This window comes from Sturnira hondurensis, unplaced genomic scaffold (assembly GCF_014824575.4).
Source record: "Sturnira hondurensis isolate 20B ecotype Veracruz unplaced genomic scaffold, ASM1482457v3 Scaffold0007036, whole genome shotgun sequence".
Classification (NCBI taxonomy): Eukaryota; Metazoa; Chordata; class Mammalia; order Chiroptera; family Phyllostomidae; genus Sturnira; species Sturnira hondurensis.
In genome coordinates, this window is record NW_028079667.1 from 1,879,227 (window position 1) to 1,891,410 (window position 12,184).

Here is a 12,184-nt window from a genome sequence, read left to right on the forward strand (position 1 = left end):
CGATGGCTGGTGCAGAACGGCAGTCCTAGAGCAGACCACAAGGAAACTCCTTACTGTGCATAACAAAAAACAGTCAGGAATACAGGAGCACAAGTGTGGCATCCGTTGTCCCGGTGGGACATCATGATCTCTTGCTACCCTTTTCATAATTTAATATTCTGGGGTCATTTATCCCCTAGGTAATTTGGGAGTTGAGTTTGTTACCTCAAATGATACTATCTTTTTATTTTAGGTAGGACAGTGGTTTGGGCCCCTGTATTAGGGAAATACATTTGCTCCCAGAGGAGCCCTGTCTTATTTGGATGTTTATATAAACCATCATGTTTATAGGGGTGCACTAGGGTCCTTTCCGGGTTGGCTTGGCGCAACCAATCAATTTCTCTTCACAGATTTTCATGCTCCGAAGTGAATTCTAACTTCTCAACAGATGGGAAGCACATCAATTCTTTGCTGTTCTTCATAAGCCTTTGGGAATATGAGCAATATCTTGAGTGTTGCTACAGGGTAGGAACATAGGTTATGTTATGTTAATGCAATTTTGAATGTTTAGTTGGTGATTCAGACAAGGTTTACTTTGTGAGTATTTGGTCTGACTCATTGAATCCTTCTTTTTGTGTTTATAACTTTCTTTTAAAAAATGAGGATGTGTGTCCATGATTGTCAAAGGGGTGGCAATAATTGAGGCAGAAGTTCAACTGTACGATCAGCAATGGACAGAACATCATCTGAGCATACCTGTACAATCCAAAATTTAGGGTCATTCCTCTGTTTTTCTTACCAGAAAGTGAGTTAGGCTTCCTGCTCATGGGGACCTCCAAGAGTCCCATTGCTGCTGGCAGACAGAAGGCATCCAGGCGCTGATTCAGCACATTTATGGTCAGGACTTTGAACCAAATTAAGAGCCTCTTTTTGAAATGGGGGCCAGAGGGGACTTCCAAAAGCCTTGAGGTTGCTCAGTGCCCTCGGCTAATTATACTGTTGTCCCAAATATGCAAAAGAGGAACTAGGTTTATGCAAAAAGAGTGGGATTCCCCTTTTGGCATATGGTGGATTTTTAAGCATTTATTCTAAACATAATGTTCTTTCTTCCCCAGTTATCCTCTGGTTTTAATCCTTTCTGCCTCTTTCCTCTTTTAAAATAAACGAGGCAAGATTGTACTTATGGGCCCATCCCTGCCTGGTGATTAGATCACCCACCAACCATCTTGATGTATATAGTGTCTAGCACTCTGCTCCACTGTGCGGGGTGATAGCAGGCTGCTCTAAGCTGTGGGGGAAGGGGTAAGAGAATCCTGAGAAGCTTTCAGTAGAGTTCCATGGGCCCTAGTGCATGCTTGAGATGAAGGCTCTGAGAGGACCATATTTCTGGCAAGTAGACTGGTCAGAGAATCACAGCCTGCTCTGTTGTAATGGACGGTTCAAGGTCTATCTGCCCCAATTCTTAAGTGACAATCCTGAGACTCTTGACTATAAATATAAAATGAAAACTTAAGAAACATGGATGACTTGGTCTTGCAAGGGCTCAAGAGGCTGGCCAGAAGAAACGCACCTAGCTCCTGGCAGAGCTGAGGCTAGCAAACAGATTTTCCTATGCAAGGCTCTTTCTTGCAGACCGCAAGCTGTTTGTGTTTAGATGTTCCTGTTGTGGCTCTGCTGACCTCTAGATCAAACAGATGTATGCCCAAACAAAAAATCCCCAAGCACTTATTTCTAGGACATTTCCCCCACCCACAGGCTTCCGAGCACAATGGTCCGGGATGTTGAGTAAGGACTTTTCTACCTCTCCCCCCCAGCCCTCTCCATCCCCACAGGTTCTAGTCCTTGGGACAGAATTCTCTCTACCCAAACCCACAGACTGTTCTGTGAAGCCCTTATACTTTTGAACCAGTGCATCCCATCTATATCATTCAAGTGGGCAAGTTTTTCTACTTGGCCTTCAAAAATTCTGCGGAGGTTTGCTTGATGAGCAAGAAATATACTTCTTGTAAAGGAGAGTTTTAAAGCTGCTACCTGCCCTGAACCAGACTGGCTATGCACTTTCAGTATGCACCATGCGTTCCTCCAGCTCCCAAGGCATTCAGTTGCTATAGGAGTGACAAGTAACTAAAGGGAGAGTCTTCACCTTCCATCTGCTATGTGGGTCTCCTCCAATTTTGGGGTCATCATTAACATTTGCATTGAGTTCAGCTGTTTCCTACCTGCTATTACGCCAATTCAATTGATCCTCACAACCATGTGCAGTCATAAGTCATAAAGATCTTAATCTCTTTACCATTACCTTCTTTATTTAAAAAAATAAATGTTTACTCAGAGTGTGCAGTAAGTTCCAAATATGGCTTTTTCACTTCAAGCCCAAGGTTCTCTCCACAGTTTGATGCTATCTTTCCAGGCCTAGATAACTTCTTCCTATGTATTTAGTTATTTTTAAAAAAGATTTAAGTTTATTTATTTTCAGAGAGAGGGGAAGAGAGAGAGAAAGAGAGGGAGAGAAACATTAATGTGCAAGAGAAACATCAATTGGTTGCCTCTTGCATGCCCCCAACAGGGGACCTGGCACAAAACCCAGGCATGTGCCCTGACTGAGACTCGAACCAGCAAACTTTCAGTTCACAGGCTGGCGCTCAGTCCACTGAGCCACACCAGCTAGCACTATTTAATTACTGTTAAATTTAAAGACATGATTTCCTATGGTATTTTCTGAAAGATACCTTTAAAATTATGGTGTCAGGTATTGGCCACTTTCCAAACATCATTTTCTGCCATTAGCATGTTTTGCAATTCTTCAGGTGACATCTCGTCCACATGCTCTTTTTCTGCAGTAGCAGGACTGTCCAGCCAGAGGTCTTCATTGGTGAAGGAGTCAGTATCACCAGTGCCATTGATGTGCGTGTGGTTGTTCCTTCTCTCCAACCTCTTCCCCACCTCTCTTACCCAAACACCTCTTTTACATAACACAGGGGACAAACTCCTGGGAGTTGGACTTATCTCTCCACGTTCCACTTCTCCTGCCAGGTCACTTGCCTGTACAACTGAATGGAATAAGCTATCCAAAGTGAGGACACCATAGCCTCAGTCCCACTGCTGACTCCGTGATCATCAGAGACTCCTCGAGACCAGGGCTGTCCCAAGTCACGCCACACCAGGGGTCTCCGGTTTCATCTCTGTTAGAAATACCTGGGAAGTCAACAGAGCACATAATAATCCCCTTTTCTCTTAAAGCTGCCCCTTCTTTCAATTTTAGGAGTGAGCTTCCAGAAGTCATACTTACATTACCCCGTATTTTGCTGTGTATAATGAGCACTGTTTTGCCCAAATTTTTGAGAGAAAAATAGAGATGTACATTATACATGGTAGTATTAATTCCATATCTCCATAAACATTTTTAATTCTTTTATTTGTGCTTTTGTGTTAAAAGTATAACTCTAGAAAGCAATAACAATATCTGTATGCAAAATAGCGCCCTGGAATATAACAATCAGTGTTGTTTCTAAATAAAAATAAATAAAAAATTGAACTAAAAAATCGAAACAAAAGATTTTTTTCCTGAAAGTTTGGGCGCAAAGCGTGGGTATGTATTGTACATGGCAAAATATGGTACATTTTGTGTTGGCATCAGTTGAGGCTGGTAGACTCTGTTGGATGCAAAGAGGATCAACGAGATCCTCCAAGGACATGGCATCAAGTCAGCATGTTAGTGGGTGGCTGGACACGTAACATGTGAACCTGAGAAGTGGGGGATGGCTGCATCCAGCAACAGCCTAGCGGAACAGAGCAAATGATCTGAACACGCGGAGAAGGAGATGGGAAAGTTCTGGCGGTTTGCCAGGCTTAGATTCTTGTCACTGTCAGTGGCCCGGCTGACTTTGTAATCTTAGAGGCTATTCAACATCCCCCTGTTAGAAAAATGGTGAAAGTTGGTTTACTTGACACCAGAGCCATAACTTATAGCACTGCTTAAATTTAATCACAAGCGTCCCCTTTATCTTGATTTCTCACTCTCTTGAATTCTTGCCAGGACCTGGAGTAGAAACCTTGCAGGAAATGGATTTTTTGCTCATGTGCTCATCCGATTTTCTTTCCTTCCTGCTTGTCTCTCCACCCTTTTAGCCACATCTTCTTTTCAATATGGTTCTTTTAACCATTTCCACTGTAACTTTCATTTTTTTATAAATAAACTTTCCTATATAGTTCACAGCAGAACAAATTATCTCTATTTCTTCCTCTAATTGAAACCTGGAGATGTCAATTTCTTGGACTTACTTGAGAACCTACCTATTCTCCCAGAAGACCTTAAAATTTAGCGTGGAAACAGGTCCTGGATCTTCAACCATTCTGAAAACCCTCGGTAGGAACTTGTTATATATGTCATTATTGTTATCATCTTCTGAAACCTCTCCCCAATTCTCAAATGCACGCAAATTTATTAAAGATTTAAAAACCTGGAGAAGGTCATACTTTCTGACATGATGGCTCTCATCCTTAGAACTCTCATTACCCATGTCCCTGTCATAGTCTGTTTTTGACCATCTATTCTCATGGCCTTCATTTAACAAATGTAAACACTCCTTTGTGGCAAATACTGTTGGTTTTCTGCCTAGTGTGCATTCTCCAGCCTATTGTTTCTTTTCTCAATTGAGACTGAATATATGGAATATTTTTACCCAGCCTCCCAGCACCTACCTATATTTGTGGATAATTGACCCTGTATGACCAAGAAGACACAGGAAAGTTTTGGAAAATGTTTCCTTAACTGATAAAAGGAGACAGGCCAGTGGAGAGAACCTGGAATTCCCTTTCTGCTTTTGAACCCTGTTGTGTGAAGCTATGATGCCTGGAGCTCCTGCAGTCGGCTGGTAACTCTGACTGTTGACTCTGATGGACACGGGAGGATGGTAGAAAAAAGAGATGGAAAACACTATTTCTCAATGATATTGTTGAGCTTCCAAACAAACCAGCTACTTCTGCATTTATTACTTGAGAAAAGCACCCTCCAGATGTTTGCCACTTTTAGATCAGTAGCTGAAAACAGTCTGACATATATGTGCACTGTTATTGTTAGTACATCAAGAAGCTTACTGGGAAAGAGAGAAAAGCATGAGTGATCGATTATGTCAGCTAGACTAGTGGCAAACTAGACTGTTAATTTCTAACATAATGAGGTTGGTGTCCGTTTTGTTCATTATATGCATAAAGCCTACTGTGGTATGAAGAAAGTAGTATGTGCCCAATAAAATGGAAGAAAGGGTGGAAGGAAAGGAAAACTCCTGTGTGCCTGCATGTGTGTGAACATACAAGAACTTTAGAAGGATCGTAACCTATTATTTGAAGGGAGGGTTATACATTTGTGTTTAAGCAGGGGAAGAATCAGTGTTCCAGATTAGACCTGTGGTTTTTAGGTTGCTTTAAGGAAGAGGTGTGTATGATTGAGAGGGAGTGAGTGAATGAGAGCAAGAGAGAGACCAGTGACCAATTCCAGTGAATCAAACTCGGTTTTTCTAGATGTGATATAATTTTCTAAGCAGGTAATCAGGCTATGTTATAAGCTCATCTTGCAAGTTTATGTGTTAGAGACACTTGTATTTCCAGTGTAAGATTTTGAATCAAATGAAAGTACAATATTTTAGTGACAATTTTATAATGTATCAAACTAAATCAAATTAATAATATATAATTATCAATTGGAGCCCCCCATGTTAGCCATATTCATGTGCCAATGATTTTAGCATTTGGTACACTTTATGCTTTAGGCTTTTAGTGCTATTTGACTTTGTTTATACTGGTTGTTAGATAAAACTTTTTAAAAGGAGAAAAGAGTTAGGTATTACTTATATCAAATACTGAAACACTGCTCTTTTTACCTAATCTTAGGAAGAAAAAAATTCTTACAGGGCAGATATCCTTTAAAATTATGCCATCTCCCTAAATGAAAGCGGAGTCTCAAATTCCACTTGAGGTAGTAGTTCTCTTCACTTCCCCTAGGCACCAACTTTTTCACTATAGAGGTAAGACACATGCTCTTTCAACTCAGTGTGCTTTGGAGCCCAAGTGTGGCACGTTTATGTTAGCTGCCCTTTAGGAAGAAAAAAATGGCATGAAGTACACTGAAGTCCTACAGTGGAGGAGATTAGAAATACAAATGCTGATATGATAAGCTCTCAAAGTAAAATTTTCCTAATTTTATTAGCAAGGAGGTATATGAACATAGCAATTCATGGTAACTCAACATATCTGCCTCTTTACCAGCTATTTGCAAATAGCAAAGCACCTTGGAATAGTGGATACCAAGAGTCAGCTGAGGGGCTGTGACATGGGCACCAAAAGTCTTTGCTACAGGATTTTTCTTTGTTCCAGGTATTACACTGGGCCCGGAGACATCTATTAACTTGTTGGTCTCAGGATCTCTTTACACTCTTCAAAATTATTGAGGATTCCCAAGAAATTTGGCTTAGGTAGGCTGTATCTATTAATATTTCCTATACTGAAATTGAGATTGTACTTCTTCTTTTTAAGGTTACTTATTTGTTTACTTTTAGAGAGAGGGTAAAGGAGGGAAAAAGAAAGGGAGAGAAACATCCATGTGTGGTTGCCTCTTGAGTGCCCCACACCGTAGACCTGGCCTGCAGCCCAGGCATGTGCCCTGACTGGGAATCTAACAGCAAATTTTTGATTTGTGAGATGATGCCCAACCCACGGAGCCACATCGATCAGAAGTGAAATTATACTTCTTGATGAAGCTCATACATTTAAGGAAGAGAGGAAGAAAACATTATGTTTTCTTTTATTCAAAGTCGTCAGCCTCCTACAGGACATCCTAATTGGGGGCTTCTGCTCTTGGGATGTAGGAAGACAAAACCCATGCTCACGGGTTCTCAAAGGGAAGGACCCTATGCATGCGGGAGGGAACACCAAGCTTGTTTTCCTTTGAGCTACCACATTAGTTTCAGGGTTTGAAAAGCAGTGGTGTGCTTTTGGTGGTGTGATGGCTTCAGCAGAGATCTAAGTAGCCAATGGACTTAAATTATTCCTTCCAAGATACTTTGGACTGGGTGTCCTCTTGATTCCCATCTTGGAGAAATTCAGGGACAATAAGTCGATAATCAACATAAATGCATAAATAAATTGTACCCAGGTCAAACTTAAGGTGAATACAGAAAGTATGACTGTCTTAGCCCTAGAAAACAGAGTTGGGGGCAAAGTTTACATGCAAACATGTTGTTGCAATCCCAGGGCAGCCAGAGTGAGAGAAAGGGAAGTGGAGCAGGGAAGCAGGGAAACACACATAAGATAATACATTACTAAGCAAGCTATACCCTCATAAAAGCACAGTGTCATCTGTGGTTTGGACACGGGAGATGTCCCTGAAAAGGTCATAGGAAAGGTGCCACTGGGTCTTAGAAACCTCTGGTGGAGGATCGAGAGGAAGGGTAGAGAATTTGTCAGCTCCCTTCTGTCTCTCAGTGGTCAAAATTTTCTTAGGGAGCCCTCGGCGAGTGGTTCGCTTGGTTGGAGCATCATCCCATACACTCAAAAGTTGTGGGTTTGATTCTCAGTCAGGGCACACACCTAGGTTGCAGGTTTGGTCCCTGGTCAGGGTGCATATGAGAGGCAACTGATTGACGTTTCTCTCTTACATCGATGTTTCCTTCTCTCTCTAAAATCAATAAACATATCTTTGGGTGAGGATTAAAATATTTTTTAGAGAACATTAATCCACTCACACTTCTGAATTACATTACTTGGCCACACTGGGCACCTGTTGGGTAAGCCCCAGCCTACATGGGTTTGGTTAGGTCAGACCTTGGAGGGGGAGCTGCTGCAGGTGTTGCGATGACAACACTGCAGAAACCGTGCCCTGGGAGAGGACGAGCTCACTGGTGGTATTTGGAGTCCAGGCCACAGCAACAGTGGCCATTGAGCAACATTGGGAGTGGAGGTGAGAAAATGTGGGAAGATGCATAAACTGAGTCTGCTATGAATGTCACTTGACAAAAAGGGATTTCATTCATACATCTGAATTTTGAAGGATGCAAAGACCACAATTGGTACAATGTTTTATATCTAGGCATTTTCTAGTTATTAGAAACACACAGGGACAGAAAGCCCAGGACGAACAAATCGTCTAACTGATATAGTCATCTTTGCATTCTCCTTCCAAAGCTACCCTGCTTTACTTAATGCATTAAAAAACAACCTTGCTTTTAAATTGTTTGAAGGTTATTTGTGGCAAGAGGAAAACTAGTTATCATTTCCTTTTAGTTTCTCTCTCTCTCTTCTTTAGTTCTGTGATAACTGGTATTTTTTGGAACATTATTGGGTTAAAAAAAGTTAAAAAATAAAACAAATACTAGCAATCACAATTAATGGTCAAGAGACAGCCCACTGCTTAGTTGGTGGTCTCTGGGGCATCTTTACTTTGATGGATGATCCTTAATAGCACTATATTTTGTAACTTAGATACAGAGTTCAAAAATCCCCCAGTGTCACAATACATAAGAGTTTCAAGGTTTTTCCATCTGGAGAGTCTGGAATATGGCACCTAAATAAAGCATTGAGCTTTTCATGGACCTGGGATCCCAAGTAGCCATGTGTTGTCCTCACCTTAAACAGACAAAACTTAAAAAAAAAGTTGATTCTTTAAAACACAATGACATGCAAGTTGGGACTCCAAGAATGCAAACCCTCCGCTGTTCCATTTTGCTTTAGTGCGCACCACCTCTGAAGGGCTGGACTCCAGATACACTGTAGCCCTACCATCTGCTACCCGACGTTCTTCGATAGCAAAGAAGAGAAGTAGATGATCAAATGCCCATTCCCATGAGGATATTTTTATCAGTGCTTTTAGAGTGTGTCATTTATCTCACTCTACACATACGCTGCCTCCACATTTCCTGTCCACCCACTGCTGGATCCAGCCCTGGCCCCTTCTGGGTGCTTCAGGAGGACACTTTCTCAGACTGATTGTTCATCATGTTAAAAGCACATCATCTGGCACATGGGAGTGCCTGAATTGCACTCTTTAGCCCTTCCCTGGCTCAAAGCCTACTACTCATGCACACAGGATGGCCAGCAGGCCCAGAGGCTGCGGAAGGAAGAGAAACTATCGGAAACCACGGACACTCAACAGCTCCCCAGCTGGAGCTCGTGCTAGTGGTGATTACTTCTGGTTACTTGTTAGGGCCCATGGAAAGAGTGCCCCCGACCCAGGTATGCCAGTCTCACTCCTACAACGTGATATTCCCTGACTCGGCAGCTTTGGCGACTGATTGCTTAATGTCAGAGATGTTTCCTCTGACTTGCCACACAGGCGATGCATGGTGGATCCTTTTCAAAGTGAATGTCTTCTTCTGCAGGGCAGAGGCTACTACTATTATCTAGTGGGTTTATGGAATTTGAAATTATTCATTCTCTTGTTAAAGTGCAAGTGGATAAAACAAACAAACCAACAAACAACAAACACACAAACGCCAAACTAAGTGCTCCTGGATGAGACAAGGAAGGAAAAAACTGAGGGCAGAAAGAGTCAGTGCTGGCAGGCTGGAGAGGGGAGTGAGGTTCTTCCTCAGAGTCACCCGTTTCATCTCAGGTGATGAAATACGAGACCAGTTTCCCCTTTGCCACCTTGCTCAGGGTCACCCTGGGAAACACAGTTTATGAGACTGAGGATGGCAGGTAACACAGAACCACTCAAATCTTATCACTTCACTCCCCCATTAAACCGCTTTTATGCTTTTCCATTAACTTCAACAGTCTCACCTCAAATACACACCCACAGCCTATGTTGTGAGCAACTATATGGCATTCTAAGTAATTTATTATGAATGTGAGTAAATAAAATCTTTATCTAATTACTGTTTTCAGCCATTTACTCTTTCTTTGTTAAAGGCTTTAACAAGGACTTGGGACGGGATCACGCCCTCCTGTTGGAGATACATCCTTGGATAGAGGAGACAGGTGAATAACAGCCAGCTTACATTGAGATGTACATAAACCACAGCCCGTATCGTCCATGTCTGTGGGATTCTGTCCAAACTCTGTCGCTTGCCCTGCAAGGCCTTTTGAGTTGCAGGGGCCTCTTCAGCATCACTTCTTGTCACACCTCTATTTGTACCATTTGCTCCTGCTTACCAAAGGGCTGCAATTTCCATAAATACACATTTCCTCTGCCTAAAACACCACCCTTTTCCAATTTCTAAATTTTGGAACATTTAGCTTAATTAAGCTCTGATCAAGTGTTACTGCCTTTAGAAAGTAAGACTTTCCGGACAAACACTCCCCCATAACTCCATCCTCACTTGTACAGGCTCCTTCTTCTGGGTTTTGCTCACATATTTGCTTCTCCTATTAGTTCCCTGAGGTCAGAAATTGTTTTATTTCCTCTGTATCCCCAGTGTCTACCACATAGTAGGTGCTTTTCTATTTGCTGATTAAAGAAAACTAGATCTGTTATACTGCCTAAACAGTGTTTTATATGTTGTTCATATTCCATCATCAAATACTTTATTTTCTCTATTGTCTTTTCTTGGAATGAGAAAGTCAGTGATTGGTTCCAGCCCAGTGAGTTGTTTGGATTTTCCCCTGCTTCAAATCAGAGGTTCCACTTGGCTTTCTCTGTGCTTTGTAATTTAACACCATCCTCACTGGTAGCAAGCAATGGGCTGTGACTTGATGTGATTCTAGTGAGCTACATCTACTTTGTGTGCATACGTAATACTGTTCAGCTCGCTTGGACTCTGTTGCACATCTAACAAATTTTACATTATTTTCACTTGGTGCCAGGTGAAGAATTATTTCTGTCTGAATGGAAAGGGAAAATACTTCAGTAAAAATAACTTCTAGGAGAAAGGGTTCTGGGAAGATGGCTGAGTAAGAAGGACCAGGAATCTGTTTCCTAACCTAGTCAACTATTGCACTGGCAGAATCTGTGTGATGTAATACTTTGGGAACTCTGCAGTCTGTTGAGGGCTTACAGTGTGTAGGAGAACACTTGGAAGATAAATTGTGATTAATTTTGGTCAATTTCAGCTCTTCCCACAGTAGCAGCTGCTCACCCCCCACCCCCAGCCACATGCTGGCAGCTGTGCATGTGTAGCTAGAGCAGCCTGCACACAGCTGGCAGGAACAGGGGTGAGCAGACAGGACCTTGTCCCCCAAGTACTGGGGACCTGTGTGTGCTCTGATTGCTGATTGCTGCTCCTGATCACAAAGGTGTGAAGTCTCTCCTTGCAAGCAGTTACTTGAAATGTAGATTAAACTCTCCAGTCAAAAGGCAGAGATTGGCAGACAGATAACATTACATGACTCAACTCTATGCTGTCTACAAGAGACTCACCTGTGATAAAAAGCACTAACAGCTTAAAAGTGAAAAGGACAGAAAAAATATTCCAGGCATATAGTAACCAAAAGAGAACAGGGGTAACTATACTATTACTAGATAAAACAGACTCTAAAATAAAAAAGTTACAAGCAACAAAGAAGGACATTATATACTAGGAGAAGGTTTAATACCACAAGAAGACAAAAATAATTATCAATGTTTACATGAGACTGAGGATGGCAGGTAACACAGAACCACTCAAATCTTATCACTTCACTCCCCCATTAAACCGCTTTTAATGTTTACATGACAGACCATCAAAATATATGAAGCCAAAGCTGGCAGAACTGAAGGGAGAAACAGAGTTCTACAAAGACAGGGACTTCATACCCCTCCCACACAGAGAAACAGAACAATCAGATGGAAGATAAGACATGAAATAGAGGACTTAACACAATGAACTGACGAGATCTAACAGATTTATGCAGAGCACTCCATCAAATGACAACGGCATATGTCTTTACTTCACATGAGAGGATTTTCTAGGTTAGACCATATGTTAGGCTGAAATTGTCTCAATATGTTTAAAGAGATAGATATTATACAAATACGGTATCCTTACCAACTACAGTGGGATGAAGTTAGACATCAATAACATAAGGGAAATGAAGAAATTTATAAAATTCTGCAAATTAACCACATAATACACTTTTAAACAACCTATGGATCAAAGAAGAAATAACAAGAGAAACTAGAAAATACTTAGAGACAAAAAGGGAAAACACAATATACCAAAACTTATGAAACACAGTAAAAGTGGTGCTCAGGGGGACATTTATAGCTATAAAGACTTACATTAGGCCCTGACTG